Genomic DNA, 23,266 nt, shown 5'->3' with positions numbered 1-23,266 from the left:
GTATTTTTCCTCTCGATTGCCCGAGGTGACCACCTTGGCTTTTGTCAAGAGAGTTGTAAGTAGGGTGCAAGATTGCCTACGGCCACATCACCATGAATGCGCTCGATCTTGTCTGATCTCGGATGCTAAGCAGGGTCGGGCCTGGTTAGTACCTGGATGGGAGACCGCCTGGGAATACCAGGTGCCGTAGGCTTTTTTCCATTATGTTGTTGGCTTTGGCGACCTGCTGTATTTTTCCTCTCGATTGCCCGAGGTGACCACCTTGGCTTTTGTCAAGAGAGTTGTAAGTAGGGTTCAAGATTGTCTACGGCCACATCACCCTGAATGCGCTCGATCTCGTCTGATCTCGGATGCTAAGCAGGGTCAGGCCTGGATGGGAGACCGCCTGGGAATACCAGGTGCCGTAGGCTTTTTTCCATTATGTTGTTGGCTTTGGCGACCTGCTGTATTTTATCTCTCGATTGCAAGAGGTGACCACCTTGGCTTTTGTCAAGAGAGTTGTAAGTAGGGTGCAAGATCGCCTACAGCCACATCACCCTGAATGCGCTCGATCTCGTCTGATCTCGGATGCAAAGCAGGGTCGGGCCTGGTTAGTAGCTGGATGGGAGACCGCCTGGGAATACCAGGAGCTGTAGGCTTTTTTCCATTATGTTGTTGGCTTTGACCACCTGCTGTATTTTTCCTCTCGATTGCCCGAGGTGACCACCTTGGCTTTTGTCAAGAGAGTTGCAAGTAGGGTGCAAGATCGCCTACGGCCACATCACCCTGAATGCGCTCGATCTCGTCTGATCTCGGATGCTAAGCAGGGTCGGGCCTGGTTAGTACCTGCATGGGAGACCGCCTGGGAATACCAGGTGCCGTAGGCTTTTTTCCATTATGTTGTTGGCTTTGGCGACCTGCTGTATTTTTCCTCTCGATTGCCCGAGATGACCACCTTGGCTTTTGTCAAGAGAGTTGTAAGTAGAGTGTAATATCGCCTATGGCCACATCACCCTGAATGCGCTCGATCTCGTCTGATCTCGGATGCTAAGCAGGGTCGGGCCTGGTTAGTACCTGCATGGGAGACCGCCTGGGAATACCAGGTGCCGTAGGCTTTTTTCCATTATGTTGTTGGCTTTGGCGACCTGCTGTATTTTTCCTCTCGATTGCCCAAGGTGACCACCTTGGCTTTTGTCAAGAGAGTTGTAAGTAGGGTGCCAGATAGCCTACGGCTACATCACCCTGAAAGCACTCGATCTCGTCTGATCTCGGATGCTAAGCAGGGTCGGGCCTGGTTAGTACCTGGATGGGAGACCGCCTGGGAATACCATGTGCCGTAGGCTTTTTTCCATTATGTTGTTGGCTTTGGCGACCTGCTGTATTTTTCCTCTCGATTGCCCGAGGTGACCACCTTGGCTGTTGTCAAGAGAGTTGTAAGTAGGTTGCAAGATCGCTTACGGCCACATCACCCTGAATGGGCTCGATCTCGTCTGATCTTGGATGCTAAGCAGGGTCGGGCCTGGATGGGAGACCGCCTGGGAATACCAGGTGCCGTAGGCTTTTTTCCATTATGTTGTTGGCTTTGGCGACCTGCTGTATTTTTTCTCTCGATTGCCCGAGGTGACCACCTTGGCTTTTGTCAAGAGAGTTGTAAGTAGGGTGCAAGATCACCTATGGCTACATCACCCTGAATGCGCTCGATCTCGTCTGATCTCGGATGCTAAGCAGGGTCAGGCCTGGTTATGTGCCTGGATGGGAGACCGCCTGGGAATACCAGGTGCCGTAGGCTTTTTTCCATTATGTTGACGGCTTTGGCGACCTGCTGTATTTTTCCTCTCGATTGCCCGAGGTGACCACCTTGGCTTTTGTCAAGAGAGTTGTAAGTAGGGTGCCACATCGCCTACGGCCACATCACCCTGAAAGCGCTCGATCTCATCTGATATTGGATGCTAAGCAGGGTTGGGCCTGGTTAGTACCTGGATGGGAGACCACCTGGGAATACCAGGTGCCGTAGCCGTTTTTCCATTATGTTGTTGGCTTTGGCGACCTGCTGTATTTTTCCTCTCTATTGCCCGAGGTGACCACCTTGGCTTTTGTCAAGAGAGTTGTAAGTAGGGTGCAAGATCGCCTACGGCCACATCACCCTTAATGCGCTCGATCTTGTCTTATCTCGGATGCTAAGCAGGGTCGGGCCTGGTTAGTACCTGGATGGGAGACCGCCTGGGAATACCAGGTGCCATAGGCTTTTTTCCATTATGTTGTTGGCTTTGGCGACCTGCTGTATTTTTCTTCTCGATTGCCCGAGGTGACCACCTTGGCTTTTGTCAAGAGAGTTGTAAGTAGGGTGCAAGATCGCCTACGGCCACATCATCCTGAATGCGCTCGATCTCGTCTGATCTCGGATGCTAAGCAGGGTCGGGCCTGGTTAGTACCTGGATGGGAGACCGCCTGGGAATACCAGATGCAGTAGGCTTTTTTCCATTATGTTGTTGGCTTTGGCGACCTGCTGTATTTTTCCTCTGGATTGCCCGAGGTGACCACCTTGGCTTTTGTCAAGAGAGTTGTAAGTAGGGTGCAAGATCGCCTACGGCCACATCACCCTGAATGTGCTTGATTTCATCTGATCTCGGATGCGAAGCAGGGTCGGGCCTGGTTAGTACCTGGATGGGAGACCGCCTGGGAATACTAGGTGCCATAGTCTTTTTTTCATTATGTTGTTGGCTTTGGCGACCTGCTGTATTTTTCCTCTCGATTGCCCGAGGTGACCACCTTGGCTTTTGTCAAGAGAGTTGTAAGTAGGGTGCCTGATCGCTAATGGCCACGTCACCCTGAATGCGCTTGATCTCGTCTGATCTCGGATGCTAAGCAGGGTCGGGCCTGGTTAGTACCTGGATGGGAGACCGCCTGGGAATACCAGGTGTCGTAGGCTTTTTTCCATTATGTTGTTGGCTTTGGCGATCTGCTGTATTTTTCCTCTCCATTGCCCGAGGTGACCACCTTGGCTTTTGTCAAGAGAGTTGTAAGTAGGATGCAAGATTGCCTACGGCCACATCACCCTGAATGCGCTCGATCTCGTCTGATCTCGGATGCTAAGCAGGGTCGGGCCTGGTTAGTACCTGGATGGGAGACCGCCTGGGAATACCAGGTGCCGTAGGCTTTTTTCCATTATGTTGTTGGCTTTGGCGACCTGCTGTATTTTTCCTCTCGATTGCCCGAGGTGACCACCTTGGCTTTTGTCAAGAGAGTTGTAAGTAGTGTGCAAGATCACCTACAGCCACATCACCCTGAATGCTCTCAATCTCGTCTGATCTCGGATGCCAAGCAGGGTCGGGCCTGGTTAGTACCTGGATGGGAGACCGCCTGGGAATACCAGGTGCCGTAGGCTTTTTTCCATTATGTTGTTGGCTTTGGCGACCTGCTGTATTTTTCCTTTTCGATTGCCCGAGGTGACCACCTTGGCTTTTGTCAAGAGAGTTGTAAGTAGGGTGCAGGATTGCCTACAGCCACATCACCCTGAATGCACTCGATCTCATCTGATCTCAGATGCCAAGCAGGGCCAGGCCTGGTTAGTACCTGGATGGGAGACCACCTGGGAATACCAGGTGCCGTAGGCTTTTTTCCATTATGTTGTTGGCTTTGGCGACCTGCTGTATTTTTCCTCTCGATTCCCCGAGGTGACCACCTTGGCTTTTGTCAAGAGAGTTGTAAGTAGGATGCAAGATCACCTACGGCCACATCACCCTGAATGCACTCGATCTCGTCTGATCTCGGATGCTAAGCAGGGTCGGGCCTGGTTAGTACCTGGATGGGAGACCGCCTGGGAATACCAGGTGCCGTAGGCTTTTTTCTATTATGTTGTTGGCTTTGGTGACCTGCTGTATTTTTCCTCTCGATTGCCCGAGGTGACCACCTTGGCTTTTGTCAAGAGAGTTGTAAGTAGGGTGCAAGATCGCCTACAGCCACATCACCCTGAATGCGCTCGATCTCGTCTGATCTCAGATGCTAAGCAGGGTCGGACCTAGTTAGTACCTGGATGGGAGACCACCTGGGAATACCAGGTGCCGTAGGCTTTTTTCCATTATGTTGTTGGCTTTGGCGACCTGCTGTATTTTTCCTCTCGATTGCCCGAGGTGACCACCTTGGCTTTTGTCAAGAGAGTTGTAAGTAGGGTGCAAGATCGCCTACGGCCACATCACCCAGAATGCGCTCAATCTCGTCTGATCTCAGATGCTAAGCAGGGTCGGGCCTAGTTAGTACCTGGATGGGAGACCGCCTGGGAATATCAGGTGCCGTAGGCTTTTTTCCATTATGTTATTGGCTTTGGCGACCTGCTGTATTTTTCCTCTCCATTCCCCGAGGTGACCACCTTGGCTTTTGTCAAGAGAGTTGTAAGTAGGATGCAAGATTGCCTACGGCCACATCACCCTGAATGCGCTCGATCTCGTCTGATCTCGGATGCTAAGCAGGGTCGGGCCTGGATAGTACCTGGATGGGAGACCGCCTGGGAATACCAGGTGCCGTAGGCTTTTTTCCATTATGTTGTTGGCTTTGGTGACCTGCTGTATTTTTCCTCTCGATTGCCCGAGGTGACCACCTTGGCTTTTGTCAAGAGAGTTGTAAGTAGCGTGCAAGATCGCCTACGGCCACATCACCCTGAATGCGCTCGATCTCGTCTGATCTCAGATGCTAAGCAGGGTCGGGCCTAGTTAGTACCTGGATGGGAGACCGCCTGGGAATACCAGGTGCCGTAGGCTTTTTTCCATTATGTTGTTGGCTTTGGCGACCTGCTGTATTTTTCCTCTCGATTGCCCGAGGTGACCACCTTGGCTTTTGTCAAGAGAGTTGTAAGTAGGATGCAAGATCGCCTACGGCCACATCACCCTGAATGCACTCGATCTCGTCTGATCTCGGATGCTAAGCAGGGTCGTGCCTGGTTAGTACCTGGGTGGGAGACCGCCTGGGAATACCAGGTGCCGTAGGCTTTTTTCCATTATGTTGTTGGCTTTGGCGACCTGCTGTATTTTTCCTCTCGATTGCCCGAGGTGACCACCTTGGCTTTTGTCAAGAGAGTTGTAAGTAGTGTGCAAGATCGCCTACGGCCACATCACCCTGAATGCTCTCAATCTCGTCTGATCTCGGATGCCAAGCAGGGTCGGGCCTGGTTAGTACCTGGATGGGAGACCGCCTGGGAATACCAGATGCCATAGGCTTTTTTCCATTATGTTGTTGGCTTTGGCGACCTGCTGTATTTTTCCTCTCGATTGCCCGAGGTGACCACCTTGGCTTTTGTCAAGAGAGTTGTAAGTAGGGTGCAAGATTGCCTACAGCCACATCACCCTGAATGCGCTCGATCTCGTCTGATCTCTGATGCTACGCAGGGTCGGGTCTGGTTAGTACCTGGATGGGAGACCGCCTGGGAATACCAGGTGCCGTAGGCTTTTTTACATTATGTTGTTGGCTTTGGCGACCTGCTGTATTTTTCCTCTCGATTGCCCGAGGTGACCACCTTGGCTTTTGTCAAGAGAGTTGTAAGTAGGGTGCAAGATCACCTACAGCCACATCACCCTGAATGCGCTTGATCTCGTCTGATCTCGGATGCTAAGCAGGGTCGGGCCTGGTTAGTACCTGGATGGGAGACCGCCTGGGAATACCAGGTGCCGTATGCTTTTTTCCATTATGTTGTTGGCTTTGGCGACCTGCTGTATTTTTCCTCTTGATTGCCCGAGGTGACCACCTTGGCTTTTGTCAAGAGAGTTGTAAGTAGGGTGCAAGATCGCCTACGGCCACATCACCCTGAATGCGCTCAATCTCGTTTGGTCTCAGATGCTAAGCAGGGTCGGGCCTGGTTAGTACCTGGATGGGAGACCTTCTAGGAATACCAGGTGCCGTAGGCTTTTTTCCATTATGTTGTTGGCTTTGGCGACCTGCTGTATTTTTCCTCTCGATTGCCAGAGGTGACCACCTTGGCTTTTGTCAAGAGAGTTGTAAGTAGGGTGCAAAATTGCCTACGGCCGCATCACCCTGAATGCGCTCGATCTCGTCTGATCTCGGATGCTAAGCAGGGTCAGGCCTGGTTAGTACCTGGATGGGAGACCGCCTGGGAATACAAGGTGCCGTAGGTTTTTTCCATTATGTGGTTGGCTTTGGCGACCTGCTGTATTTTTCCTCTCGATTGCACGAGGTGACCACCTTGGCTTTTATCAAGAGAGTTATAAGTAGGGTGCAAAATCACCTACGGCCACATCACCCTGAATGTGCTCGATCTCGACTGATCTCAGATGCTAAGCAGGGTCGGGCCTGGTTAGTACCTGGATGGGAGACCGCCTGGGAATACCAGGTGCCGTAGGCTTTTTTCCATTATGTTGTTGGCTTTGGCGACCTGCTGTATTTTTCCTCTCGATTGCCCGAGGTGACCACCTTGGCTTTTGTCAAGAGAGTTGTAAGTAGGGTGTAAGATCGCCTACGGCCACATCATCCTGAATGCGCTTGATCTCGTCTGATCTCGGATGCTAAGCAGGGTCGCGCCTGGTTAGTACCTGGATGGGAGACCGCCTTGGAAAACCAGGTGCCGTAGGCTTTTTTCCATTATGTTGTTGGCTTTGGCGACCTGCTGTATTTTTCCTCTCGATTGCCCGAGGTGACCACCTTGGCTTTTGTCAAGAGAGTTGTAAGTAGGGTGCAAGATTGCTTACGGCCACATCACCCTGAATGCACTCGATCTCGTCTGATCTCGGATGCTAAGCAGGGTCGGGCCTGGTTAGTACCTGGATGGGAGACCGCCTGGGAATACCAGGTGCCGTAGGTTTTTTTCCATTATGTTGTTGGCTTTGGCGACCTGCTGTATTCTTCCTCTCGATTGCCCGAGGTGACCACCTTGGCTTTTGTCAAGAGAGTTGTAAGTAGGGTGCAAGATCGCCGACGGCCACATCACCCTGGATGCGCTCGATCTTGTCTGATCTCGGATGCTAAGCAGGGTCGGGCCTGGTTAGTACCTGGATGGGAGACCGCCTGGGAATACCAGGTGCCGTAGGCTTTTTTCCATTATGTTGTTGGCTTTGGCGACCTGCTGTATTTTTCCTCTCGATTGCCCGAGGTGACCACCTTGGCTTTAGTCAAGAGAGTTGTAAGTAGGGTGCAAGATTGCCTACGGCCACATCACCCCGAATGCGCTCGATCTCGTCTGATCTCGGATAATAAGCAGGGTCGGGCCTGGTTAGTACCTGGATGGTAGACCGCCTGGCAATACCACATGCCGTAGGCTTTTTTCCATTATGTTGTTGGCTTTGGCGACCTGCTGTATTTTTCCTCTCGATTGCCCGAGGTGACCACATTGGCTTTTGTCAAGAGAGTTGTAAGTAGGGGGCAAGATCGCCTACGGCCACATCACCCTTAATGCGCTCGATCTCGTCTGATCTCGGATGCTAAGTAGGGTCGGGCCTGGTTAGTACCTGGATGGTAGACCGCCTGGCAATACCACATGCCGTAGGCTTTTTTCCATTATGTTGTTGGCTTTGGCGACCTGCTGTATTTTTCCTCTCGATTGCCCGAGGTGACCACATTGGCTTTTGTCAAGAGAGTTGTAAGTAGGGTGCAAGATAGCCTACGGCCACATCACCCTGAATGCGCTCGATCTCGGATGCTAAGCAGGGTCTGGCCTGGTTAGTACCTGGATGGGAGACCGCCTGGGAATACCAGGTGCCGTAGGCTTTTTTCCATTATGTTGTTGGCTTTGGCGACCTGCTGTATTTTTCCTATCGATTGCCTGAGGTGACCACCTTGGCTTTTGTCAAGAGAGTTGTAAGTAGGGTGCAAGATAGCCTACGGCCACATCACCCTGAATGCGCCTGATCTCGGATGCTAAGCAGGGTCGGGCCTGGTTAGTACCTGGATGGGAGACCGCCTGGGAATTCCAGGTGCTGTAGGCTTTTTTCCATTATGTTGTTGGCTTTGGCGACCTGCTGTATTTTGACTCTCGATTGCCTGAGGTGACCACCTTGGCTTTTGTCAAGAGAGTTGTAAGTAGGGTGCAAAATCGCCTACGGCCACATCACCCTGAATGCGCTCGATCTCATCTGATCTCGGATGGGAAGCAGGGTCGGGCCTGGTTAGTACCTGGATGGGAGACCGCCTGGGAATACCAGGTGCCGTAGGCTTTTTTCCATTATGTTGTTGGCTTTGGCGACCTGCTGTATTTTTCCTCTCGATTGCCCGAGGTGACCACCTTGGCTTTTGTCAAGAGAGTTGTAAGTAGGGTGCAAGACCGCCTACGGCCACATCACCCTGAATGCGCTCGATCTTGGATGCTAAGCAGGGTCGGGCCTGGTTAGTACCTGGATGGGAGACCGCCTGGGATTACCAGGTGCTGTAGGCTTTTTTCCATTATGTTGTTGACTTTGGCGACCTGCTGTATTTTTCCTCTCGATTGCCCGAGGTGACCACCTTGGCTTTTGTCAAGAGAGTTGTAAGTAGGGTGCAAGATCACCTATGGCCACATCACCTATGGCCACATCACCTATGGCCACATCACCTATGGCCACATCACCCTGAATGCGCTCGATTTCGTCTGATCTCGGATGCTAAGCAGGGTCGGGCCTGGTTAGTACCTGGATGGGAGACCGCCTGGGAATACCATGTGCCGTCGGCTTTTTTCCATTATGTTGTTGGCTTTGGCGACCTGCTGTATTTTTCCTCTCGATTGCCCGAGGTGACCACCTTGGCTTTTGTCAAGAGAGTTGTAAGTAGGGTGCAAGATCACCTACGGCCACATCACCTACGGCCTCATCACCTAAGGCCACATCACCCTGAATGCGCTCGATTTCGTCTGATCTCGGATGCTAAGCAGGGTCGGGCCTGGTTAGTACCTGGATGGGATACCGCCTGGGAATACCAGGTGCCGTAGGCTTTTTTCCATTATGTTGTTGGCTTTGGCGACCTGCTGTATTTTTCCTCTCGATTGCCCGAGGTGACCACCTTGGCTTTTGTCAAGAGAGTTGTAAGTAGAGTGCAATATCGCCTACGGCCACATCACCCTGAGTGCGCTCGATCTCGTTTGATCTCGGATGCTAAGCAGGGTCGGGCCTGGTTAGTACCTGGATGGGAGACCGCCTGGGAATACCAGGTGCCGTAGGCTTTTTTCCATTATGTTGTTGGCTTTGGCGACCTGCTGTATTTTTATTCTCCATTGCCCGAGGTGACGACCTTGGCTTTTCTCAAGAGAGTTGTAAGTAGGGTGCAAGATCGCCTACGGCCACATCACCCTGAATGCGCTCGATCTCGTCTGATTTTGGATGCTAAGCAGGGTCGGGCCTGGTTAGTACCTGAATGGGAGACCGCCTGGGAATACCAGGTGCCGTAGGCTTTTTTCCATTATGTTGTTGGCTTTGGCGACCTGCTGTATTTTTCCTGGTTAGTACCTGAATGGGAGACCGCCTGGGAATACCAGGTGCCGTAGGCTTTTTTCCATTATGTTGTTGGCTTTGGCGACCTGCTGTATTTTTCCTCTCGATTGCCCGAGGTGACCACATTGGCTTTTGTCAAGAGAGTTGTAAGTAGGGTGCAAGATAGCCTACGGCCACATCACCCTGAATGCGCTCGATCTCGTCTGATCTCGGATGCTAAGCAGGGTCTGGCCTGGTTAGTACCTGGATGGGAGACCGCCTGGGAATACCAGGTGCCGTAGGCTTTTTTCCATTATGTTGTTGGCTTTGGCGACCTGCTGTATTTTTCCTATCGATTGCCTGAGGTGACCACCTTGGCTTTTGTCAAGAGAGTTGTAAGTAGGGTGCAAGATAGCCTACGGCCACATCACCCTGAATGCGCCTGATCTCGGATGCTAAGCAGGGTCGGGCCTGGTTAGTACCTGGATGGGAGACCGCCTGGGAATTCCAGGTGCTGTAGGCTTTTTTCCATTATGTTGTTGGCTTTGGCGACCTGCTGTATTTTGACTCTCGATTGCCTGAGGTGACCACCTTGGCTTTTGTCAAGAGAGTTGTAAGTAGGGTGCAAAATCGCCTACGGCCACATCACCCTGAATGCGCTCGATCTCATCTGATTTCGGATGGGAAGCAGGGTCGGGCCTGGTTAGTACCTGGATGGGAGACCGCCTGGGAATACCAGGTGCCGTAGGCTTTTTTCCATTATGTTGTTGGCTTTGGCGACCTGCTGTATTTTTCCTCTCGATTGCCCGAGGTGACCACCTTGGCTTTTGTCAAGAGAGTTGTAAGTAGGGTGCAAGACCGCCTACGGCCACATCACCCTGAATGCGCTCGATCTTGGATGCTAAGCAGGGTCGGGCCTGGTTAGTACCTGGATGGGAGACCGCCTGGGATTACCAGGTGCCGTAGGCTTTTTTCCATTATGTTGTTGACTTTGGCGACCTGCTGTATTTTTCCTCTCGATTGCCCGAGGTGACCACCTTGGCTTTTGTCAAGAGAGTTGTAAGTAGGGTGCAAGATCACCTATGGCCACATCACCTATGGCCACATCACCTATGGCCACATCACCTACGGCCACATCACCCTGAATGCGCTCGATTTCGTCTGATCTCGGATGCTAAGCAGGGTCGGGCCTGGTTAGTACCTGGATGGGAGACCGCCTGGGAATACCATGTGCCGTCGGCTTTTTTCCATTATGTTGTTGGCTTTGGCGACCTGCTGTATTTTTCCTCTCGATTGCCCGAGGTGACCACCTTGGCTTTTGTCAAGAGAGTTGTAAGTAGGGTGCAAGATCACCTACGGCCACATCACCTACGGCCTCATCACCTACGGCCTCATCACCTACGGCCTCATCACCTACGGCCTCATCACCTACGGCCACATCACCCTGAATGCGCTCGATTTCGTCTGATCTCGGATGCTAAGCAGGGTCGGGCCTGGTTAGTACCTGGATGGGATACCGCCTGGGAATACCAGGTGCCGTAGGCTTTTTTCCATTATGTTGTTGGCTTTGGCGACCTGCTGTATTTTTCCTCTCGATTGCCCGAGGTGACCACCTTGGCTTTTGTCAAGAGAGTTGTAAGTAGAGTGCAATATCGCCTACGGCCACATCACCCTGAGTGCGCTCGATCTCGTCTGATCTCGGATGCTAAGCAGGGTCGGGCCTGGTTAGTACCTGGATGGGAGACCGCCTGGGAATACCAGGTGCCGTAGGCTTTTTTCCATTATGTTGTTGGCTTTGGCGACCTGCCGTATTTATATTCTCCATTGCCCGAGGTGACGACCTTGGCTTTTCTCAAGAGAGTTGTAAGTAGGGTGCAAGATCGCCTACGGCCACATCACCCTGAATGCGCTCGATCTCGTCTGATTTTGGATGCTAAGCAGGGTCGGGCCTGGTTAGTACCTGAATGGGAGACCGCCTGGGAATACCAGGTGCCGTAGGCTTTTTTCCATTATGTTGTTGGCTTTGGCGACCTGCTGTATTTTTCCTCTCGATTGCCCGAGGTGACCACCTTGGCTTTTGTCAAGAGAGTTGTAAGTAGAGTGCAAGATTGCCTACGGCCACATCACCCTGAGTGCGCTCGATCTCGTCTGATCTCGGATGCTAAGCAGGGTCGGGCCTGGTTAGTACCTGGATGGGAGACCGCCTGGGAATACCACGTGCCATAGGCTTTTTTCCATTATATTGTTGGCTTTGGCGACCTGCAGTATTTTTCCTCTCGATTGCCCGAGGTGACCACCTTGGCTTTTGTCAAGAAAGTTGTAAGTAGGGTGCAAGATCGCCTACGGCCACATCACCCTGAATGCGCTCAATCTCGTCTGATCTCGGATGCTAAGCAGGGTCGGGCCTGGTTAGTACCTGGATGGGAGACCGCCTGGGAATACCAGGTGCCGTAGGCTTTTTTCCATTATGTTGTTGGCTTTGGCGACCTGCTGTATTTTTCCTCTCCATTGCCCGAGGTGACCACCTTGGCTTTTGTCAAGAGAGTTGTAAGTAGGGTGCAAGATCGCCTATGGCCACATCACCCTAAATGCGCTTGATCTCGTCTGATCTCGGATGCTAAGCAGGGTCGGGCCTGGTTAGTACCTGGATGGGAGACCGCCTGGGAATACCAGGTGCCATAGGCTTTTTTCCATTATGTTGTTGGCTTTGGCGACCTGCTGTATTTTTCCTCTCGATTGCCCGAGGTGACCACCTTGGCTTTTGTCAAGAGAGTTGCAAGTAGGGTTCAAGATCCCCTACAGCCTCATCACCCTGAATGCTCTCGAGCTCGTCTGATCTCGGATGCTAAGCAGGGTCGGGCCTGGTTAGTACCTGGATTGGAGACCGCCTGGGAATAACAGGTGCCGTAGGCTTTTTTCCATTATGTTGTTGGCTTTGGCGACCTGCTGTATTTTTCCTCTCGATTGCCCGAGGTGATCACCTTGGCTTTTGTCAAGAGAGTTGTAAGTAGGGTGCAAGATCGCCTACAGCCTCATCACCCTGAATGCTCTCGATCTCGTCTGATCTCGGATGCTAAGCAGGGTCGGGCCTGGTTAGTACCTGGATGGGAGACCACCTGGGAATACCAGGTGCCGTAGGCTTTTTTCCACTATGTTGTTGGCTTTGGCGACCTGCTGTATTTTTCCTCTCGATTGCCCGAGGTGATCACCTTGGCTTTTGTCAAGAGAGTTGTAAGTAGGGTGCAAGATCGCCTGCGGCCGCATCACCCTGAATGCGCTCGATCTCGTCTGATCTCGGATGCTAAGCAGGGTCGGGCCTGGTTAGTACCTGGATGGGAGACCGCCTGGGAATACCACGTGCCATAGGCTTTTTTCCATTATATTGTTGGCTTTGGCGACCTGCAGTATTTTTCCTCTCGATTGCCGAGGTGACCACCTTGGCTTTTGTCAAGAAAGTTGTAAGTAGGGTGCAAGATCGCCTACGGCCACATCACCCTGAATGCGCTCAATCTCGTCTGATCTCGGATGCTAAGCAGGGTCGGGCCTGGTTAGTACCTGGATGGGAGACCGCCTGGGAATACCAGGTGCCGTAGGCTTTTTTCCATTATGTTGTTGGCTTTGGCGACCTGCTGTATTTTTCCTCTCCATTGCCCGAGGTGACCACCTTGGCTTTTGTCAAGAGAGTTGTAAGTAGGGTGCAAGATCGCCTACGGCCACATCACCCTGAATGCGCTCGATCTCGTCTGATCTCGGATGCTAAGCAGGGTCGGGCCTGGTTAGTACCTGGATGGAAGACCGCCTGGGAATACCAGGTGCCATAGGCTTTTTTCCATTATGTTGTTGGCTTTGGCGACCTGCTGTATTTTTCCTCTCGATTGCCCGAGGTGACCACCTTGGCTTTTGTCAAGAGAGTTGTAAGTAGGTTGCAAGATCACCTACGGCCACATTACCTACGGCCACATCACCCTGAATGCGCTCGATTTCGTCTGATCTCGGATGCTAAGCAGGGTCGCGCCTGGTTAGTACCTGGATGGGAGACCGCCTGGGAATACCAGGTCCCGTAGGCTTTTTTCCATTATGTTGTTGGCTTTGGCGACCTGCTGTATTTTTCCTCTCGATTGCCCGAGGTGACCACCTTGGCTTTTGTCAAGAGAGTTGTAAGTAGGGTGCAAGATCACCTACAGCCACATCACCTACGGCCACATCACCCTGAATGCGCTCGATTTCGTCTGATCTCGGATGCTAAGCAGGGACGGGCCTGGTTAGTACCTGGATGGGATACCGCCTGGGAATACCAGGTGCCGTAGGCTTTTTTCCATTATGTTGTTGGCTTTGGCGACCTGCTGTATTTTTCCTCTCGATTGCCCGAGGTGACCACCTTGGCTTTTGTCAAGAGAGTTGTAAGTAGAGTGCAAGATCGCCTACGGCCACATCACCCTGAATGCGCTCGATCTCGTCTGATTTCGGATGCTAAGCAGGGTCGGGCCTGGTTAGTACCTGAATGGGAGACCGCCTGGGAATGCCAGGTGCCGTAGGCTTTTTTCCATTATGTTGTTGGCTTTGGCGACCTGCTGTATTTTTCCTCTCGATTGCCCGAGGTGACCACCTTGGCTTTTGTCAAGAGAGTTGTAAGTAGGGTGCAAGATCGCCTACGGCCATATCACCCTGAATGCGCTCGATCTCGTCTGATCTCGGATGATAAGCAGGGTCGGGCCTGGTTAGTACCTGGATGGGAGACCGCCTGGGAATACCAGGTGCCGTAGGCTTTTTTCCATTATGTTGTTGGCTTTGGCGACCTGCTGTATTTTTCCTCTCGATTGCCCGAGTTGACCACCTTGGCTTTTGTCAAGAGAGTTGTAAGTAGGGTGCAAGATCGCCTACGGCCACATCACCCTGAATGCGAACGATCTCGTCTGATCTCAGATGCTAAGCAGGGTCGGGCCTGGTTAGTACCTGTATGGGAGACTGCCTGGGAAAACCAGGTGCCGTTGGCTTTTTTCCATTATGTTGTTGGCTTTGGCGACCTGCTGTATTTTTCCTCTCGATTGCCCGAGGTGACCACCTTGGCTTTTTTCAAGAGAGTTGTAAGTAGGGTGCAAGATCGCCTACGGCCACATCACCCTGAATGCGCTCGATCTCGTCTGATCTCGGATGCTAAGCAGGGTCGGGCCTGGTTAGTACCTGGATGGGAGACCGCCTGGGAATACCAGATGCCGTAGGCTTTTTTCCATTATGTTATTGGCTTTGGCGACCTGCTGTATTTTTCCTCTCGATTGCCCGAGGTGACCACCTTGGCTTTTGTCAAGAGAGTTGTAAGTAGGGTGCAAGATCGCCTACAGCCTCATCACCCTGAATGCGCTCGATCTCGTCTGATCTCGGATGCTAAGCAGGGTCGGGCCTGGTTAGTACCTGGATTGGAGACCGCCTGGGAATAACAGGTGCCGTAGGCTTTTTTCCATTATGTTGTTGGCTTTGGCGACCTGCTGTATTTTTCCTCTCGATTGCCCGAGGTGATCACCTTGGCTTTTGTCAAGAGAGTTGTAAGTAGGGTGCAAGATCGCCTGCGGCCGCATCACCCTGAATGCGCTCGATCTCGTCTGATCTCGGATGCTAAGCAGGGTCGGGCCTGGTTAGTACCTGGATGGGAGACCGCCTGGGAATACCACGTGCCATAGGCTTTTTTCCATTATATTGTTGGCTTTGGCGACCTGCAGTATTTTTCCTCTCGATTGCCCGAGGTGACCACCTTGGCTTTTGTCAAGAGAGTTGTAAGTAGGGGGCAAGATCGCCTACGGCCACATCACCCTGAATGCGCTCGATCTCGTCTGATCTCGGATGCTAAGCAGGGTCGGGCCTGGTTAGTACCTGGATGGGAGACCGCCTGGGAATACCAGGTGCCGTAGGCTTTTTTCCATTATGTTGTTGGCTTTGGCGACCTGCTGTATTATTCTTCTCGATTGCCCGAGGTGACCACCTTGGCTTTTGTCAAGAGAGTTGGAAGTAGGGTGCAAGATCGCCTACGGCCACATCACCCTGAATGCGCTCGATCTAGTCTTATCTCAGATGCTAAGCAGGGTCGGGCCTGGTTAGTACCTGGGTGGGAGACCACCTGGGAATATCAGGTGCCGTAGGCTTTTTTCCATTATGTTGTTGGCTTTGGCGACCTGCTGTATTTTTCTTCTCGATTGCCCGAGGTGACCACCTTGGCTTTTGTCAAGAGAGTTGTAAGTAGGGTGCAAGGTTGCCTACGGCCACATCACCCTGAATGCGCTCGATCTCATCTGATCTCGGATGCTAAGCAGGGTCAGGCCTGATTAGTACCTGGATGGGAGACCGCCTGGGAATACCAGGTGCCGTAGGCTTTTTTCCATTATGTTGTTGGCTTTGGCGACCTGCTGTATTTTTCCTCTCGATTGCCCGAGGTGACCACCTTGGCTTTTGTCAAGAGAGTTGTAAGAAGGATGCAAGATCTCCTACGGCCACATCCCCCTGAATACGCTCGATCTCGGATGCTAAGCAGGGTCGGGCCTGGTTAGTACCTGGATGGGAGACCGCCTGGGAATACCAGGTGCCGTAGGCTTTTTTCCATTATGTTGTTGGCTTTGGCGACCTGCTGTATTTTTCCTCTCGATTGCCCGAGGTGACCACCTTGGCTTTTGTCAAGAGAGTTGTAAGTAGGGCGCAAGATCGCCTACGGCCACATCACCCTGAATGCGCTCGATCTCGTCTGATCTCGGATGCTAAGCAGGGTCGGGCCTGGTTAGTACCTGGACGGGAGACCTCCTGGGAATACCAGGTGCCGTAGGCTTTTTTCCATTATGTTGTTGGCTTTGGCGACCTGCTGTATTTTTCCTCTCGATTGCCCGAGGTGACCACCTTGGCTTTTGTCAAGAGAGTTGTAAGTAAAGTGCAAGATTGCCTACGGCCACATCACCCTGAATGCGCTTGATCTCGTCTGATCTCGGATGCTAAGCAGGGTCGGGCCTGGTTAGTACCAGGATGGGAGACCGCCTGGGAATACCAGGTGCCGTAGGCTTTTTTCCATTATGTTGTTGGCTTTGGCGACCTGCTGTATTTTTCCTCTCGATTGCCCGAGGTGACCACCTTGGCTTTTGTCAAGAGAGTTGTAAGTAAGGAGTAAGATTGCCTACGGCCACATCACCCTGAATGCGCTCGATCTCATCTGATCTCGGATGCTAAGCAGGGTCGGGCCTGGTTAGTACCTGGACGGGAGACCGCCTGGGAATACCAGGTGCCGTAGGCTTTTTTCCATTATGTTGTTGGCTTTGGCGACCTGCTGTATTTTTCCTCTCGATTGCCCGAGGTGACCACCTTGGCTTGTGTCAAGAGAGTTGTAAGTAGGGTGCAAGATCGCCTATGGCCACATCACCCTGAATGCGCTCGATCTTGTCTGATCTCGGATGCTAAGCAGGGTCGTGCCTGGTTAGTACCTGGATGGGAGACTGCCTGGGAATACCAGGTGCCGTAGGCTTTTTTCTATTATGTTGTTGGCTTTGGCGACCCGCTGTATTTTTCCTCTCTATTGCCCGAGGTGACCACCTTGGCTTTTGTCAAGAGAGTTGTAAGTAGGGTGCAAAATTGCCTACGGCCACATCACCCTGAATGTGCTCGACCTCGGATGCTAAGCAGGGTCAGGCCTGGTTAGTACCTGGATGGGAGACCGCCTGGGAATACCAGGTGCCGTAGGCTTTTTTCCATTATGTTGTTGGCTTTGGCGACCTGCTGTATTTTTCCTCTCGATTGCCCGAGGTGACCACCTTTGCTTTTGTCAAGAGAGTTGTAAGTAGGGTGCAAGATTGCCTACGGCCACATCACCCTGAATGCGCTCGATCTCGTCTGATCTCGGATGCTAAGCAGGGTCGGGCCTGGTTAGTACCTGGAAGGGAGACCACCTGGGAATACCAGGTGCCGTAGGCTTTTTTCCATTATGTTGTTGGCTTTGGCGACCTGCTGTATTTTTCCTCTCGATTGCCCGAGGTGACCACCTTGGCTTTTGTCAAGAGAGTTGTAAGTAGTGTGCAAGATCGCCTACAGCCACATCACCCACAATGCGCTCGATCTCGGATGCTAAGCAGGGTCGGGCCTGGTTAATACCTGGATGGGAGACAGCCTGGGAATACCAGGTGCCGTAGGCTTTTTTCCATTATGTTGTTGGCTTTGGCGACCTGCTGTATTTTTCCTCTCGATTGCCCGAGGTGACCACCTTGGCTTTTGTCAAGAGAGTTGTAAGTAGGGTTCAAGATCGCCTACAGCCACATCATGCTCAATGCGCTCGATCTCGTCTGATCTCGGATGCTAAGCAGGGTCGGGCCTGGTTAGTACCTGGATGGGAGACCGCCTGGGAATACCAGGTGCCGTAGGCTTTTTTCCCTTATGTTGTTGGCTTTGGCGACCTGCTGTATTTTTCCTCTCGATAGCCCGAGGTGACCACCTTGGCTTTTGTCAAGAGAGTTGTAAGTAGGGTGCAAGATCACCTATGGCCACATCACCCTGAATGTGCTCGATCTCGTCTGATCTCGGATGCTAAGCAGGGTCGGGCCTGGTTAGTACCTGGATGGGAGACCGCCTGGGAATACCAGGTGCCGTAGGCTTTTTTCCATCATGTTGTTGGCTTTGGCGACCTGCTGTATTTTTCCTCTCGATAGCCCGAGGTGACCACCTTGGCTTTTGTCAAGAGAGTTGTAAGTAGGGTGCAAGATCGCCTACGGCCACATCACCCTGAATGCGCTCAATCTCGTCTGATCTCGGATGCCAAGCAGGGTCGGGCCTGGTTAGTACCTGGATGGGAGACCGCCTGGGAATACCAGGTGCCGTAGGCTTTTTTCCATTATGTTGTTGGCTTTGGCGACCTGCTGTATTTTTCCTCTCGATTGCCCGAGGTGACCACCTTGGCTTTTGTCAAGAGAGTTGTAAGTAGAGTGCAAGATCGCCTACGGCCACATCACCCTAAGTGCGCTCGATCTCGTCTGATCTCGGATGCTAAGCAGGGTCGGGCCTGGTTAGTACCTGGATGGGAGACCGCCTGGGAATACCACGTGCCATAGGCTTTTTTCCATTATATTGTTGGCTTTGGCGACCTGCAGTATTTTTCCTCTCGATTGCCTGAGGTGACCACCTTGGCTTTTGTCAAGAAAGTTGTAAGTAGGGTGCAAGATCGCCTACGGCCACATCACCCTGAATGCGCTTGATCTCGTCTGATCTCGGATGCTAAGCAGGGTCGGGCCTGGTTAGTACCTGGATGGGAGACCGCCTGGGAATACCAGGTGCCATAGGCTTTTTTCCATTATGTTGTTGGCTTTGGCGACCTGCTGTATTTTTCCTCTCGATTGCCCGAGGTGACCACCTTGGCTTTTGTCAAGAGAGTTGCAAGTAGGGTGCAAGATCCCCTACAGCCTCATCACCCTGAATGCTCTCGAGCTCGTCTGATCTCGGATGCTAAGCAGGGTCGGGCCTGGTTAGTACCTGGATTGGAGACCGCCTGGGAATAACAGGTGCCGTAGGCTTTTTTCCATTATGTTGTTGGCTTTGGCGACCTGCTGTATTTTTCCTCTCGATTGCCCGAGGTGATCACCTTGGCTTTTGTCAAGAGAGTTGTAAGTAGGGTGCAAGATCGCCTACAGCCTCATCACCCTGAATGCTCTCGATCTCGTCTGATCTCGAATGCTAAGCAGGGTCGGGCCTGGTTAGTACCTGGATGGGAGACCGCCTGGGAATACCAGGTGCCGTAGGCTTTTTTCCATCATGTTGTTGGCTTTGGCGACCTGCTGTATTTTTCCTCTCGATAGCCCGAGGTGACCACCTTGGCTTTTGTCAAGAGAGTTGTAAGTAGGGTGCAAGATCGCCTACGGCCACATCACCCTGAATGCGCTTGATCTCGTCTGATCTCGGATGCCAAGCAGGGTCGGGCCTGGTTAGTACCTGGATGGGAGACCGCCTGGGAATACCAGGTGCCGTAGGCTTTTTTCCATTATGTTGTTGGCTTTGGAGACCTGCTGTATTTTTCCTCTCGATTGCCCGAGGTGACCACCTTGGCTTTTGTCAAGAGAGTTGTAAGTAGAGTGCAAGATCGCCTACGGCCACATCACCCTGAGTGCGCTCGATCTCGTCTGATCTCGGATGCTAAGCAGGGTTGGGCCTGGTTAGTACCTGGATGGGAGACCGCCTGGGAATACCACGTGCCATAGGCTTTTTTCCATTATATTGTTGGCTTTGGCGACCTGCAGTATTTTTCCTCTCGATTGCCTGAGGTGACCACCTTGGCTTTTGTCAAGAAAGTTGTAAGTAGGGTGCAAGATCGCCTACGGCCACATCACCCTGAATGCGCTCAATCTCGTCTGATCTCGGATGCTAAGCAGGGTCGGGCCTGGTTAGTACCTGGATGGGAGACCGCCTGGGAATACCAGGTGCCGTAGGCTTTTTTCCATTATGTTGTTGGCTTTGGCGACCTGCTGTATTTTTCCTCTCCATTGCCCGAGGTGACCACCTTGGCTTTTGTCAAGAGAGTTGTAAGTAGGGTGCAAGATCGCCTAAGGCCACATCACCCTAAATGCGCTTGATCTCGTCTGATCTCGGATGCTAAGCAGGGTCGGGCCTGGTTAGTACCTGGATGGGAGACCGCCTGGGAATACCAGGTGCCATAGGCTTTTCTCCATTATGTTGTTGGCTTTGGCGACCTGCTGTATTTTTCCTCTCGATTGCCCGAGGTGACCACCTTGGCTTTTGTCAAGAGAGTTGCAAGTAGGGTGCAAGATCCCCTACAGCCTCATCACCCTGAATGCTCTCGAGCTCGTCTGATCTCGGATGCTAAGCAGGGTCGGGCCTGGTTAGTACCTGGATTGGAGACCGCCTGGGAATAACAGGTGCCGTAGGCTTTTTTCCATTATGTTGTTGGCTTTGGCGACCTGCTGTATTTTTCCTCTCGATTGCCCGAGGTGATCACCTTGGCTTTTGTCAAGAGAGTTGTAAGTAGGGTGCAAGATCGCCTACAGCCTCATCACCCTGAATGCTCTCGATCTCGTCTGATCTCGGATGCTAAGCAGGGTCGGGCCTGGTTAGTACCTGGATGGGAGACCACCTGGGAATACCAGGTGCCGTAGGCTTTTTTCCACTATGTTGTTGGCTTTGGCGACCTGCTGTATTTTTCCTCTCGATTGCCCGAGGTGATCACCTTGGCTTTTGTCAAGAGAGTTGTAAGTAGGGTGCAAGATCGCCTGCGGCCGCATCACCCTGAATGCACTCGATCTCGTCTGATCTCGGATGCTAAGCAGGGTCGGGCCTGGTTAGTACCTGGATGGGAGACCGCCTGGGAATACCACGTGCCATAGGCTTTTTTCCATTATATTGTTGGCTTTGGCAACCTGCAGTATTTTTCCTCTCGATTGCCCGAGGTGACCACCTTGGCTTTTGTCAAGAAAGTTGTAAGTAGGGTGCAAGATCGCCTACGGCCACATCACCCTGAATGCGCTCAATCTCGTCTGATCTCGGATGCTAAGCAGGGTCGGGCCTGGTTAGTACCTGGATGGGAGACCGCCTGGGAATACCAGGTGCCGTAGGCTTTTTTCCATTATGTTGTTGGCTTTGGCGACCTGCTGTATTTTTCCTCTCCATTGCCCGAGGTGACCACCTTGGCTTTTGTCAAGAGAGTTGTAAGTAGGGTGCAAGATCGCCTACAGCCACATCACCCTGAATGCGCTCGATCTCGTCTGATCTCGGATGCTAAGCAGGGTCGGGCCTGGTTAGTACCTGGATGGGAGACCGCCTGGGAATACCAGGTGCCGTAGGCTTTTTTCCATTATGTTGTTGGCTTTGGCGACCTGCTGTATTTTTCCTCTCGATTGCCCGAGGTGACCACCTTGGCTTTTGTCAAGAGAGTTGTAAGTAGGGTGCAAGACGGCCTATGGCCACATCACCCTGAATGCGCTCGATCTCGTCTGATCTCGGATGCTAAGCAGGGTCGGGCCTGGTTAGTACCTGGATGGGAGACCGCCTGGGAATACCAGGTGCTGTAGGCTTTTTTCCATTATGTTGTTGGCTTTGGCGACCTGCTGTATTTTTCCTCTCCATTCCCCGAGGTGACCACCTTGGCTTTTGTCAAGAGAGTTGTAAGTAGGGTACAAGATCGCCTACGGCTACATCGCCCTGTATGCGCTCGATCTCGTCTGATCTCGGATGCTAAGCAGGGTCGGGCCTGGTTAGTACCTGGATGGGAGACCGCCTTGGTATACCAGGTGCCGTAGGCTTTTTTCCATTATGTTGTTGGCTTTGGCGACCTGCTGTATTTTTCCTCTCGATTGCCCGAGGTGACCACCTTGGCTTTTGTCAAGAGAGTTGTAAGTAGGGTGCGCGATCGCCTACAGCCCCATCACCCTGAATGCACTTGATCTCGTCTGATCTCGGATGCTAAGCAGGGTCGGGCCTGGTTAGTACCTGGATGGCAGACCGCCTGGGAATACCAGGTGCCGTAGGCTTTTTTCCATTATGTTGTTGGCTTTGGCGACCTGCTGTATTTTTCCTCTCGATTGCCTGAGGTGACCACCTTGGCTTTTGTCAAGAGAGTTGTAAGTAGGGTGCAAGATCGCCTACGGCCACATCACCCTGAATGCGCTTGATCTCGTCTGATCTCGGATGCTAAGCAGGGTCGGGCCTGGTTAGTACCTGGATGGGAGACCGCCTGGGAATACCAGGTGCCGTAGGCTTTTTTCCATTATGTTGTTGGCTTTGGCGACCTGCTGCATTTTTCCTCTCTATTGCCCGAGGTGACCACCTTGGCTTTTGTCAAGAGAGTTGTAAGTAGGATGCAAGAATGCCTACAGCCACATCACCCTGAATGCACTCGATCGCGTCTGATCTCGGATGCTAAGCAGGGTCGGGCCTGGTTAGTACCTGGATGGGAGACCGCCTGGGAATACCAGGTGCCGTAGGCTTTTTTCCATTATGTTGTTGGCTTTGGCGACCTGCTGTATTATTCATCTCGATTGCCCGAGGTGACCACCTTGGCTTTTGTCAAGAGAGTTGTAAGTAGGGTGCAAGGTTGCCTACGGCCACATCACCCTGAATGCGCTCGATCTCATCTGATCTCGGATGCTAAGCAGGGTCAGGCCTGATTAGTACCTGGATGGGAGACCGCCTGGGAATACCAGGTGCCGTAGGCTTTTTTCCATTATGTTGTTGGCTTTGGCGACCTGCTGTATTTTTCCTCTCGATTGCCCGAGGTGACCACCTTGGCTTTTGTCAAGAGAGTTGTAAGAAGGATGCAAGATCTCCTACGGCCACATCACCCTGAATACGCTCGATCTCGGATGCTAAGCAGGGTCGGGCCTGGTTAGTAACTGGATGGGAGACCGCCTGGGAATACCAGGTGCCGTAGGCTTTTTTCCATTATGTTGTTGGCTTTGGCGACCTGCTGTATTTTTCCTCTCGATTGCCTGAGGTGACCACCTTGGCTTTTGTCAAGAAAGTTGTAAGTAGGGTGCAAGATCGCCTACGGCCACATCACCCTGAATGCGCTCAATCTCGTCTGATCTCGGATGCTAAGCAGGGTCGGGCCTGGTTAGTACCTGGATGGGAGACCGCCTGGGAATACCAGGTGCCGTAGGCTTTTTTCCATTATGTTGTTGGCTTTGGCGACCTGCTGTATTTTTCCTCTCCATTGCCCGAGGTGACCACCTTGGCTTTTGTCAAGAGAGTTGTAAGTAGGGTGCAAGATCGCCTACAGCCACATCACCCTGAATGCGCTCGATCTCGTCTGATCTCGGATGCTAAGCAGGGTCGGGCCTGGTTAGTACCTGGATGGGAGACCGCCTGGGAATACCAGGTGCCGTAGGCTTTTTTCCATTATGTTGTTGGCTTTGGCGACCTGCTGTATTTTTCCTCTCCATTGCCCGAGGTGA

General features: G+C 52.2%; 49 non-coding genes and 49 pseudogenes across 49 annotated transcripts; all 98 read left to right on the top strand.

Annotated features, from left to right (window-relative positions):
* Positions 1-74: 74 nt before the first annotated feature.
* LOC143953606 (5S ribosomal RNA) lies at positions 75-193 on the top strand. Its single transcript, XR_013268672.1, has one exon. It is a non-coding gene; the product is annotated as a 5S ribosomal RNA (ribosomal RNA).
* Positions 194-519: 326 nt separating this feature from the next.
* LOC143954947 (5S ribosomal RNA) lies at positions 520-638 on the top strand (annotated as a pseudogene).
* A 109-nt stretch (positions 639-747) lies between these two features.
* On the top strand, positions 748-866 carry LOC143950389 (5S ribosomal RNA). The gene has a single exon (XR_013265795.1). It is a non-coding gene; the product is annotated as a 5S ribosomal RNA (ribosomal RNA).
* Positions 867-975: 109 nt separating this feature from the next.
* LOC143951335 (5S ribosomal RNA) lies at positions 976-1,094 on the top strand. The gene has a single exon (XR_013266617.1). It is a non-coding gene; the product is annotated as a 5S ribosomal RNA (ribosomal RNA).
* Positions 1,095-1,203: 109 nt separating this feature from the next.
* LOC143951093 (5S ribosomal RNA) lies at positions 1,204-1,322 on the top strand. The gene has a single exon (XR_013266397.1). It is a non-coding gene; the product is annotated as a 5S ribosomal RNA (ribosomal RNA).
* Positions 1,323-1,648: 326 nt separating this feature from the next.
* On the top strand, positions 1,649-1,768 carry LOC143947536 (5S ribosomal RNA; annotated as a pseudogene).
* A 109-nt stretch (positions 1,769-1,877) lies between these two features.
* LOC143943461 (5S ribosomal RNA) lies at positions 1,878-1,996 on the top strand (annotated as a pseudogene).
* Positions 1,997-2,105: 109 nt separating this feature from the next.
* Positions 2,106-2,224, top strand: LOC143946855 (5S ribosomal RNA; annotated as a pseudogene).
* Positions 2,225-2,333: 109 nt separating this feature from the next.
* LOC143944631 (5S ribosomal RNA) lies at positions 2,334-2,452 on the top strand (annotated as a pseudogene).
* Positions 2,453-2,561: 109 nt separating this feature from the next.
* LOC143946941 (5S ribosomal RNA) lies at positions 2,562-2,680 on the top strand (annotated as a pseudogene).
* A 109-nt stretch (positions 2,681-2,789) lies between these two features.
* On the top strand, positions 2,790-2,908 carry LOC143944945 (5S ribosomal RNA; annotated as a pseudogene).
* A 109-nt stretch (positions 2,909-3,017) lies between these two features.
* On the top strand, positions 3,018-3,136 carry LOC143953011 (5S ribosomal RNA). Its single transcript, XR_013268132.1, has one exon. It is a non-coding gene; the product is annotated as a 5S ribosomal RNA (ribosomal RNA).
* A 109-nt stretch (positions 3,137-3,245) lies between these two features.
* Positions 3,246-3,364, top strand: LOC143945947 (5S ribosomal RNA; annotated as a pseudogene).
* A 110-nt stretch (positions 3,365-3,474) lies between these two features.
* On the top strand, positions 3,475-3,593 carry LOC143945160 (5S ribosomal RNA; annotated as a pseudogene).
* Positions 3,594-3,702: 109 nt separating this feature from the next.
* LOC143945085 (5S ribosomal RNA) lies at positions 3,703-3,821 on the top strand. Its single transcript, XR_013265086.1, has one exon. It is a non-coding gene; the product is annotated as a 5S ribosomal RNA (ribosomal RNA).
* Positions 3,822-3,930: 109 nt separating this feature from the next.
* On the top strand, positions 3,931-4,049 carry LOC143945859 (5S ribosomal RNA; annotated as a pseudogene).
* A 109-nt stretch (positions 4,050-4,158) lies between these two features.
* LOC143947460 (5S ribosomal RNA) lies at positions 4,159-4,277 on the top strand (annotated as a pseudogene).
* A 109-nt stretch (positions 4,278-4,386) lies between these two features.
* On the top strand, positions 4,387-4,505 carry LOC143943577 (5S ribosomal RNA). Its single transcript, XR_013264947.1, has one exon. It is a non-coding gene; the product is annotated as a 5S ribosomal RNA (ribosomal RNA).
* A 109-nt stretch (positions 4,506-4,614) lies between these two features.
* Positions 4,615-4,733, top strand: LOC143954049 (5S ribosomal RNA). Its single transcript, XR_013269075.1, has one exon. It is a non-coding gene; the product is annotated as a 5S ribosomal RNA (ribosomal RNA).
* A 109-nt stretch (positions 4,734-4,842) lies between these two features.
* On the top strand, positions 4,843-4,961 carry LOC143943725 (5S ribosomal RNA). Its single transcript, XR_013264961.1, has one exon. It is a non-coding gene; the product is annotated as a 5S ribosomal RNA (ribosomal RNA).
* A 109-nt stretch (positions 4,962-5,070) lies between these two features.
* LOC143946624 (5S ribosomal RNA) lies at positions 5,071-5,189 on the top strand (annotated as a pseudogene).
* A 109-nt stretch (positions 5,190-5,298) lies between these two features.
* LOC143946957 (5S ribosomal RNA) lies at positions 5,299-5,417 on the top strand (annotated as a pseudogene).
* A 109-nt stretch (positions 5,418-5,526) lies between these two features.
* Positions 5,527-5,645, top strand: LOC143944986 (5S ribosomal RNA; annotated as a pseudogene).
* A 109-nt stretch (positions 5,646-5,754) lies between these two features.
* On the top strand, positions 5,755-5,873 carry LOC143946559 (5S ribosomal RNA; annotated as a pseudogene).
* Positions 5,874-5,982: 109 nt separating this feature from the next.
* On the top strand, positions 5,983-6,101 carry LOC143946030 (5S ribosomal RNA; annotated as a pseudogene).
* Positions 6,102-6,209: 108 nt separating this feature from the next.
* On the top strand, positions 6,210-6,328 carry LOC143945057 (5S ribosomal RNA; annotated as a pseudogene).
* A 109-nt stretch (positions 6,329-6,437) lies between these two features.
* On the top strand, positions 6,438-6,556 carry LOC143943797 (5S ribosomal RNA; annotated as a pseudogene).
* Positions 6,557-6,665: 109 nt separating this feature from the next.
* Positions 6,666-6,784, top strand: LOC143948644 (5S ribosomal RNA). The gene has a single exon (XR_013265415.1). It is a non-coding gene; the product is annotated as a 5S ribosomal RNA (ribosomal RNA).
* Positions 6,785-6,893: 109 nt separating this feature from the next.
* Positions 6,894-7,012, top strand: LOC143953356 (5S ribosomal RNA). The gene has a single exon (XR_013268446.1). It is a non-coding gene; the product is annotated as a 5S ribosomal RNA (ribosomal RNA).
* Positions 7,013-7,121: 109 nt separating this feature from the next.
* On the top strand, positions 7,122-7,240 carry LOC143949672 (5S ribosomal RNA; annotated as a pseudogene).
* A 109-nt stretch (positions 7,241-7,349) lies between these two features.
* Positions 7,350-7,468, top strand: LOC143948561 (5S ribosomal RNA; annotated as a pseudogene).
* Positions 7,469-7,577: 109 nt separating this feature from the next.
* Positions 7,578-7,686, top strand: LOC143948061 (5S ribosomal RNA; annotated as a pseudogene).
* Positions 7,687-7,795: 109 nt separating this feature from the next.
* Positions 7,796-7,904, top strand: LOC143946823 (5S ribosomal RNA; annotated as a pseudogene).
* Positions 7,905-8,013: 109 nt separating this feature from the next.
* Positions 8,014-8,132, top strand: LOC143950715 (5S ribosomal RNA). Its single transcript, XR_013266056.1, has one exon. It is a non-coding gene; the product is annotated as a 5S ribosomal RNA (ribosomal RNA).
* A 109-nt stretch (positions 8,133-8,241) lies between these two features.
* LOC143948872 (5S ribosomal RNA) lies at positions 8,242-8,350 on the top strand (annotated as a pseudogene).
* A 154-nt stretch (positions 8,351-8,504) lies between these two features.
* On the top strand, positions 8,505-8,623 carry LOC143946125 (5S ribosomal RNA; annotated as a pseudogene).
* A 139-nt stretch (positions 8,624-8,762) lies between these two features.
* On the top strand, positions 8,763-8,881 carry LOC143945184 (5S ribosomal RNA; annotated as a pseudogene).
* A 109-nt stretch (positions 8,882-8,990) lies between these two features.
* Positions 8,991-9,109, top strand: LOC143950735 (5S ribosomal RNA). Its single transcript, XR_013266074.1, has one exon. It is a non-coding gene; the product is annotated as a 5S ribosomal RNA (ribosomal RNA).
* Positions 9,110-9,218: 109 nt separating this feature from the next.
* Positions 9,219-9,337, top strand: LOC143954238 (5S ribosomal RNA). Its single transcript, XR_013269248.1, has one exon. It is a non-coding gene; the product is annotated as a 5S ribosomal RNA (ribosomal RNA).
* Positions 9,338-9,542: 205 nt separating this feature from the next.
* LOC143952083 (5S ribosomal RNA) lies at positions 9,543-9,661 on the top strand. Its single transcript, XR_013267294.1, has one exon. It is a non-coding gene; the product is annotated as a 5S ribosomal RNA (ribosomal RNA).
* Positions 9,662-9,770: 109 nt separating this feature from the next.
* Positions 9,771-9,879, top strand: LOC143946822 (5S ribosomal RNA; annotated as a pseudogene).
* A 109-nt stretch (positions 9,880-9,988) lies between these two features.
* On the top strand, positions 9,989-10,107 carry LOC143953001 (5S ribosomal RNA). Its single transcript, XR_013268123.1, has one exon. It is a non-coding gene; the product is annotated as a 5S ribosomal RNA (ribosomal RNA).
* A 109-nt stretch (positions 10,108-10,216) lies between these two features.
* Positions 10,217-10,325, top strand: LOC143948728 (5S ribosomal RNA; annotated as a pseudogene).
* A 154-nt stretch (positions 10,326-10,479) lies between these two features.
* Positions 10,480-10,598, top strand: LOC143945419 (5S ribosomal RNA; annotated as a pseudogene).
* Positions 10,599-10,782: 184 nt separating this feature from the next.
* LOC143953717 (5S ribosomal RNA) lies at positions 10,783-10,901 on the top strand. Its single transcript, XR_013268773.1, has one exon. It is a non-coding gene; the product is annotated as a 5S ribosomal RNA (ribosomal RNA).
* A 109-nt stretch (positions 10,902-11,010) lies between these two features.
* Positions 11,011-11,129, top strand: LOC143949588 (5S ribosomal RNA). The gene has a single exon (XR_013265501.1). It is a non-coding gene; the product is annotated as a 5S ribosomal RNA (ribosomal RNA).
* Positions 11,130-11,238: 109 nt separating this feature from the next.
* Positions 11,239-11,357, top strand: LOC143954237 (5S ribosomal RNA). Its single transcript, XR_013269247.1, has one exon. It is a non-coding gene; the product is annotated as a 5S ribosomal RNA (ribosomal RNA).
* Positions 11,358-11,466: 109 nt separating this feature from the next.
* On the top strand, positions 11,467-11,585 carry LOC143944392 (5S ribosomal RNA; annotated as a pseudogene).
* A 109-nt stretch (positions 11,586-11,694) lies between these two features.
* On the top strand, positions 11,695-11,813 carry LOC143951967 (5S ribosomal RNA). Its single transcript, XR_013267190.1, has one exon. It is a non-coding gene; the product is annotated as a 5S ribosomal RNA (ribosomal RNA).
* Positions 11,814-11,922: 109 nt separating this feature from the next.
* LOC143953775 (5S ribosomal RNA) lies at positions 11,923-12,041 on the top strand. Its single transcript, XR_013268826.1, has one exon. It is a non-coding gene; the product is annotated as a 5S ribosomal RNA (ribosomal RNA).
* A 109-nt stretch (positions 12,042-12,150) lies between these two features.
* LOC143948783 (5S ribosomal RNA) lies at positions 12,151-12,269 on the top strand (annotated as a pseudogene).
* A 109-nt stretch (positions 12,270-12,378) lies between these two features.
* LOC143953274 (5S ribosomal RNA) lies at positions 12,379-12,497 on the top strand. Its single transcript, XR_013268371.1, has one exon. It is a non-coding gene; the product is annotated as a 5S ribosomal RNA (ribosomal RNA).
* A 109-nt stretch (positions 12,498-12,606) lies between these two features.
* LOC143945627 (5S ribosomal RNA) lies at positions 12,607-12,725 on the top strand (annotated as a pseudogene).
* A 108-nt stretch (positions 12,726-12,833) lies between these two features.
* LOC143951966 (5S ribosomal RNA) lies at positions 12,834-12,952 on the top strand. Its single transcript, XR_013267189.1, has one exon. It is a non-coding gene; the product is annotated as a 5S ribosomal RNA (ribosomal RNA).
* A 109-nt stretch (positions 12,953-13,061) lies between these two features.
* LOC143953057 (5S ribosomal RNA) lies at positions 13,062-13,180 on the top strand. Its single transcript, XR_013268174.1, has one exon. It is a non-coding gene; the product is annotated as a 5S ribosomal RNA (ribosomal RNA).
* Positions 13,181-13,304: 124 nt separating this feature from the next.
* LOC143945262 (5S ribosomal RNA) lies at positions 13,305-13,423 on the top strand (annotated as a pseudogene).
* A 124-nt stretch (positions 13,424-13,547) lies between these two features.
* LOC143954785 (5S ribosomal RNA) lies at positions 13,548-13,666 on the top strand. The gene has a single exon (XR_013269741.1). It is a non-coding gene; the product is annotated as a 5S ribosomal RNA (ribosomal RNA).
* A 109-nt stretch (positions 13,667-13,775) lies between these two features.
* Positions 13,776-13,894, top strand: LOC143953105 (5S ribosomal RNA). Its single transcript, XR_013268218.1, has one exon. It is a non-coding gene; the product is annotated as a 5S ribosomal RNA (ribosomal RNA).
* A 109-nt stretch (positions 13,895-14,003) lies between these two features.
* On the top strand, positions 14,004-14,122 carry LOC143950900 (5S ribosomal RNA). Its single transcript, XR_013266222.1, has one exon. It is a non-coding gene; the product is annotated as a 5S ribosomal RNA (ribosomal RNA).
* Positions 14,123-14,231: 109 nt separating this feature from the next.
* LOC143947739 (5S ribosomal RNA) lies at positions 14,232-14,350 on the top strand (annotated as a pseudogene).
* A 109-nt stretch (positions 14,351-14,459) lies between these two features.
* LOC143951865 (5S ribosomal RNA) lies at positions 14,460-14,578 on the top strand. The gene has a single exon (XR_013267097.1). It is a non-coding gene; the product is annotated as a 5S ribosomal RNA (ribosomal RNA).
* A 109-nt stretch (positions 14,579-14,687) lies between these two features.
* Positions 14,688-14,806, top strand: LOC143946455 (5S ribosomal RNA; annotated as a pseudogene).
* Positions 14,807-14,915: 109 nt separating this feature from the next.
* LOC143945626 (5S ribosomal RNA) lies at positions 14,916-15,034 on the top strand (annotated as a pseudogene).
* Positions 15,035-15,143: 109 nt separating this feature from the next.
* On the top strand, positions 15,144-15,262 carry LOC143952999 (5S ribosomal RNA). Its single transcript, XR_013268121.1, has one exon. It is a non-coding gene; the product is annotated as a 5S ribosomal RNA (ribosomal RNA).
* Positions 15,263-15,371: 109 nt separating this feature from the next.
* Positions 15,372-15,490, top strand: LOC143947312 (5S ribosomal RNA; annotated as a pseudogene).
* A 109-nt stretch (positions 15,491-15,599) lies between these two features.
* LOC143951192 (5S ribosomal RNA) lies at positions 15,600-15,718 on the top strand. Its single transcript, XR_013266487.1, has one exon. It is a non-coding gene; the product is annotated as a 5S ribosomal RNA (ribosomal RNA).
* Positions 15,719-15,827: 109 nt separating this feature from the next.
* Positions 15,828-15,936, top strand: LOC143947982 (5S ribosomal RNA; annotated as a pseudogene).
* Positions 15,937-16,045: 109 nt separating this feature from the next.
* Positions 16,046-16,164, top strand: LOC143950240 (5S ribosomal RNA). The gene has a single exon (XR_013265661.1). It is a non-coding gene; the product is annotated as a 5S ribosomal RNA (ribosomal RNA).
* A 109-nt stretch (positions 16,165-16,273) lies between these two features.
* LOC143948227 (5S ribosomal RNA) lies at positions 16,274-16,392 on the top strand. The gene has a single exon (XR_013265377.1). It is a non-coding gene; the product is annotated as a 5S ribosomal RNA (ribosomal RNA).
* Positions 16,393-16,501: 109 nt separating this feature from the next.
* On the top strand, positions 16,502-16,620 carry LOC143948337 (5S ribosomal RNA). Its single transcript, XR_013265387.1, has one exon. It is a non-coding gene; the product is annotated as a 5S ribosomal RNA (ribosomal RNA).
* Positions 16,621-16,729: 109 nt separating this feature from the next.
* LOC143943657 (5S ribosomal RNA) lies at positions 16,730-16,848 on the top strand (annotated as a pseudogene).
* Positions 16,849-16,957: 109 nt separating this feature from the next.
* On the top strand, positions 16,958-17,066 carry LOC143948486 (5S ribosomal RNA; annotated as a pseudogene).
* A 109-nt stretch (positions 17,067-17,175) lies between these two features.
* On the top strand, positions 17,176-17,294 carry LOC143950360 (5S ribosomal RNA). The gene has a single exon (XR_013265769.1). It is a non-coding gene; the product is annotated as a 5S ribosomal RNA (ribosomal RNA).
* A 327-nt stretch (positions 17,295-17,621) lies between these two features.
* LOC143945609 (5S ribosomal RNA) lies at positions 17,622-17,740 on the top strand (annotated as a pseudogene).
* Positions 17,741-17,849: 109 nt separating this feature from the next.
* Positions 17,850-17,968, top strand: LOC143952785 (5S ribosomal RNA). The gene has a single exon (XR_013267929.1). It is a non-coding gene; the product is annotated as a 5S ribosomal RNA (ribosomal RNA).
* A 109-nt stretch (positions 17,969-18,077) lies between these two features.
* LOC143953572 (5S ribosomal RNA) lies at positions 18,078-18,196 on the top strand. The gene has a single exon (XR_013268641.1). It is a non-coding gene; the product is annotated as a 5S ribosomal RNA (ribosomal RNA).
* Positions 18,197-18,305: 109 nt separating this feature from the next.
* On the top strand, positions 18,306-18,424 carry LOC143946124 (5S ribosomal RNA; annotated as a pseudogene).
* Positions 18,425-18,533: 109 nt separating this feature from the next.
* LOC143952726 (5S ribosomal RNA) lies at positions 18,534-18,652 on the top strand. Its single transcript, XR_013267875.1, has one exon. It is a non-coding gene; the product is annotated as a 5S ribosomal RNA (ribosomal RNA).
* A 109-nt stretch (positions 18,653-18,761) lies between these two features.
* On the top strand, positions 18,762-18,880 carry LOC143948782 (5S ribosomal RNA; annotated as a pseudogene).
* A 109-nt stretch (positions 18,881-18,989) lies between these two features.
* On the top strand, positions 18,990-19,108 carry LOC143952974 (5S ribosomal RNA). The gene has a single exon (XR_013268100.1). It is a non-coding gene; the product is annotated as a 5S ribosomal RNA (ribosomal RNA).
* Positions 19,109-19,217: 109 nt separating this feature from the next.
* Positions 19,218-19,336, top strand: LOC143951753 (5S ribosomal RNA). The gene has a single exon (XR_013266995.1). It is a non-coding gene; the product is annotated as a 5S ribosomal RNA (ribosomal RNA).
* Positions 19,337-19,445: 109 nt separating this feature from the next.
* On the top strand, positions 19,446-19,564 carry LOC143943865 (5S ribosomal RNA; annotated as a pseudogene).
* Positions 19,565-19,673: 109 nt separating this feature from the next.
* LOC143951964 (5S ribosomal RNA) lies at positions 19,674-19,792 on the top strand. Its single transcript, XR_013267187.1, has one exon. It is a non-coding gene; the product is annotated as a 5S ribosomal RNA (ribosomal RNA).
* Positions 19,793-19,901: 109 nt separating this feature from the next.
* LOC143944334 (5S ribosomal RNA) lies at positions 19,902-20,020 on the top strand (annotated as a pseudogene).
* A 109-nt stretch (positions 20,021-20,129) lies between these two features.
* Positions 20,130-20,248, top strand: LOC143948781 (5S ribosomal RNA; annotated as a pseudogene).
* Positions 20,249-20,357: 109 nt separating this feature from the next.
* Positions 20,358-20,476, top strand: LOC143953272 (5S ribosomal RNA). Its single transcript, XR_013268370.1, has one exon. It is a non-coding gene; the product is annotated as a 5S ribosomal RNA (ribosomal RNA).
* Positions 20,477-20,585: 109 nt separating this feature from the next.
* Positions 20,586-20,704, top strand: LOC143944813 (5S ribosomal RNA; annotated as a pseudogene).
* Positions 20,705-20,813: 109 nt separating this feature from the next.
* LOC143951963 (5S ribosomal RNA) lies at positions 20,814-20,932 on the top strand. Its single transcript, XR_013267186.1, has one exon. It is a non-coding gene; the product is annotated as a 5S ribosomal RNA (ribosomal RNA).
* A 109-nt stretch (positions 20,933-21,041) lies between these two features.
* Positions 21,042-21,160, top strand: LOC143951510 (5S ribosomal RNA). The gene has a single exon (XR_013266776.1). It is a non-coding gene; the product is annotated as a 5S ribosomal RNA (ribosomal RNA).
* A 109-nt stretch (positions 21,161-21,269) lies between these two features.
* On the top strand, positions 21,270-21,388 carry LOC143949662 (5S ribosomal RNA). The gene has a single exon (XR_013265508.1). It is a non-coding gene; the product is annotated as a 5S ribosomal RNA (ribosomal RNA).
* Positions 21,389-21,497: 109 nt separating this feature from the next.
* Positions 21,498-21,616, top strand: LOC143943586 (5S ribosomal RNA; annotated as a pseudogene).
* A 109-nt stretch (positions 21,617-21,725) lies between these two features.
* Positions 21,726-21,844, top strand: LOC143944805 (5S ribosomal RNA; annotated as a pseudogene).
* A 109-nt stretch (positions 21,845-21,953) lies between these two features.
* Positions 21,954-22,072, top strand: LOC143950269 (5S ribosomal RNA). The gene has a single exon (XR_013265687.1). It is a non-coding gene; the product is annotated as a 5S ribosomal RNA (ribosomal RNA).
* Positions 22,073-22,181: 109 nt separating this feature from the next.
* Positions 22,182-22,300, top strand: LOC143951647 (5S ribosomal RNA). The gene has a single exon (XR_013266900.1). It is a non-coding gene; the product is annotated as a 5S ribosomal RNA (ribosomal RNA).
* Positions 22,301-22,409: 109 nt separating this feature from the next.
* On the top strand, positions 22,410-22,528 carry LOC143951191 (5S ribosomal RNA). The gene has a single exon (XR_013266486.1). It is a non-coding gene; the product is annotated as a 5S ribosomal RNA (ribosomal RNA).
* Positions 22,529-22,637: 109 nt separating this feature from the next.
* On the top strand, positions 22,638-22,746 carry LOC143948634 (5S ribosomal RNA; annotated as a pseudogene).
* A 109-nt stretch (positions 22,747-22,855) lies between these two features.
* LOC143951962 (5S ribosomal RNA) lies at positions 22,856-22,974 on the top strand. Its single transcript, XR_013267185.1, has one exon. It is a non-coding gene; the product is annotated as a 5S ribosomal RNA (ribosomal RNA).
* A 109-nt stretch (positions 22,975-23,083) lies between these two features.
* On the top strand, positions 23,084-23,202 carry LOC143951509 (5S ribosomal RNA). Its single transcript, XR_013266775.1, has one exon. It is a non-coding gene; the product is annotated as a 5S ribosomal RNA (ribosomal RNA).
* The last annotated feature ends 64 nt before the right edge of the window (positions 23,203-23,266 follow it).

The sequence above is a fragment of the Lithobates pipiens genome, unplaced genomic scaffold, assembly GCF_037356315.1.
Source record: "Lithobates pipiens isolate NorthernLeopardFrog02 unplaced genomic scaffold, aLitPip1_a1.2 Scaffold_30, whole genome shotgun sequence".
NCBI lineage: Eukaryota > Metazoa > Chordata > Amphibia > Anura > Ranidae > Lithobates > Lithobates pipiens.
Note: the sequence above shows the minus strand (reverse complement) of the source record. Positions and strands in the feature narration are given on the sequence as shown.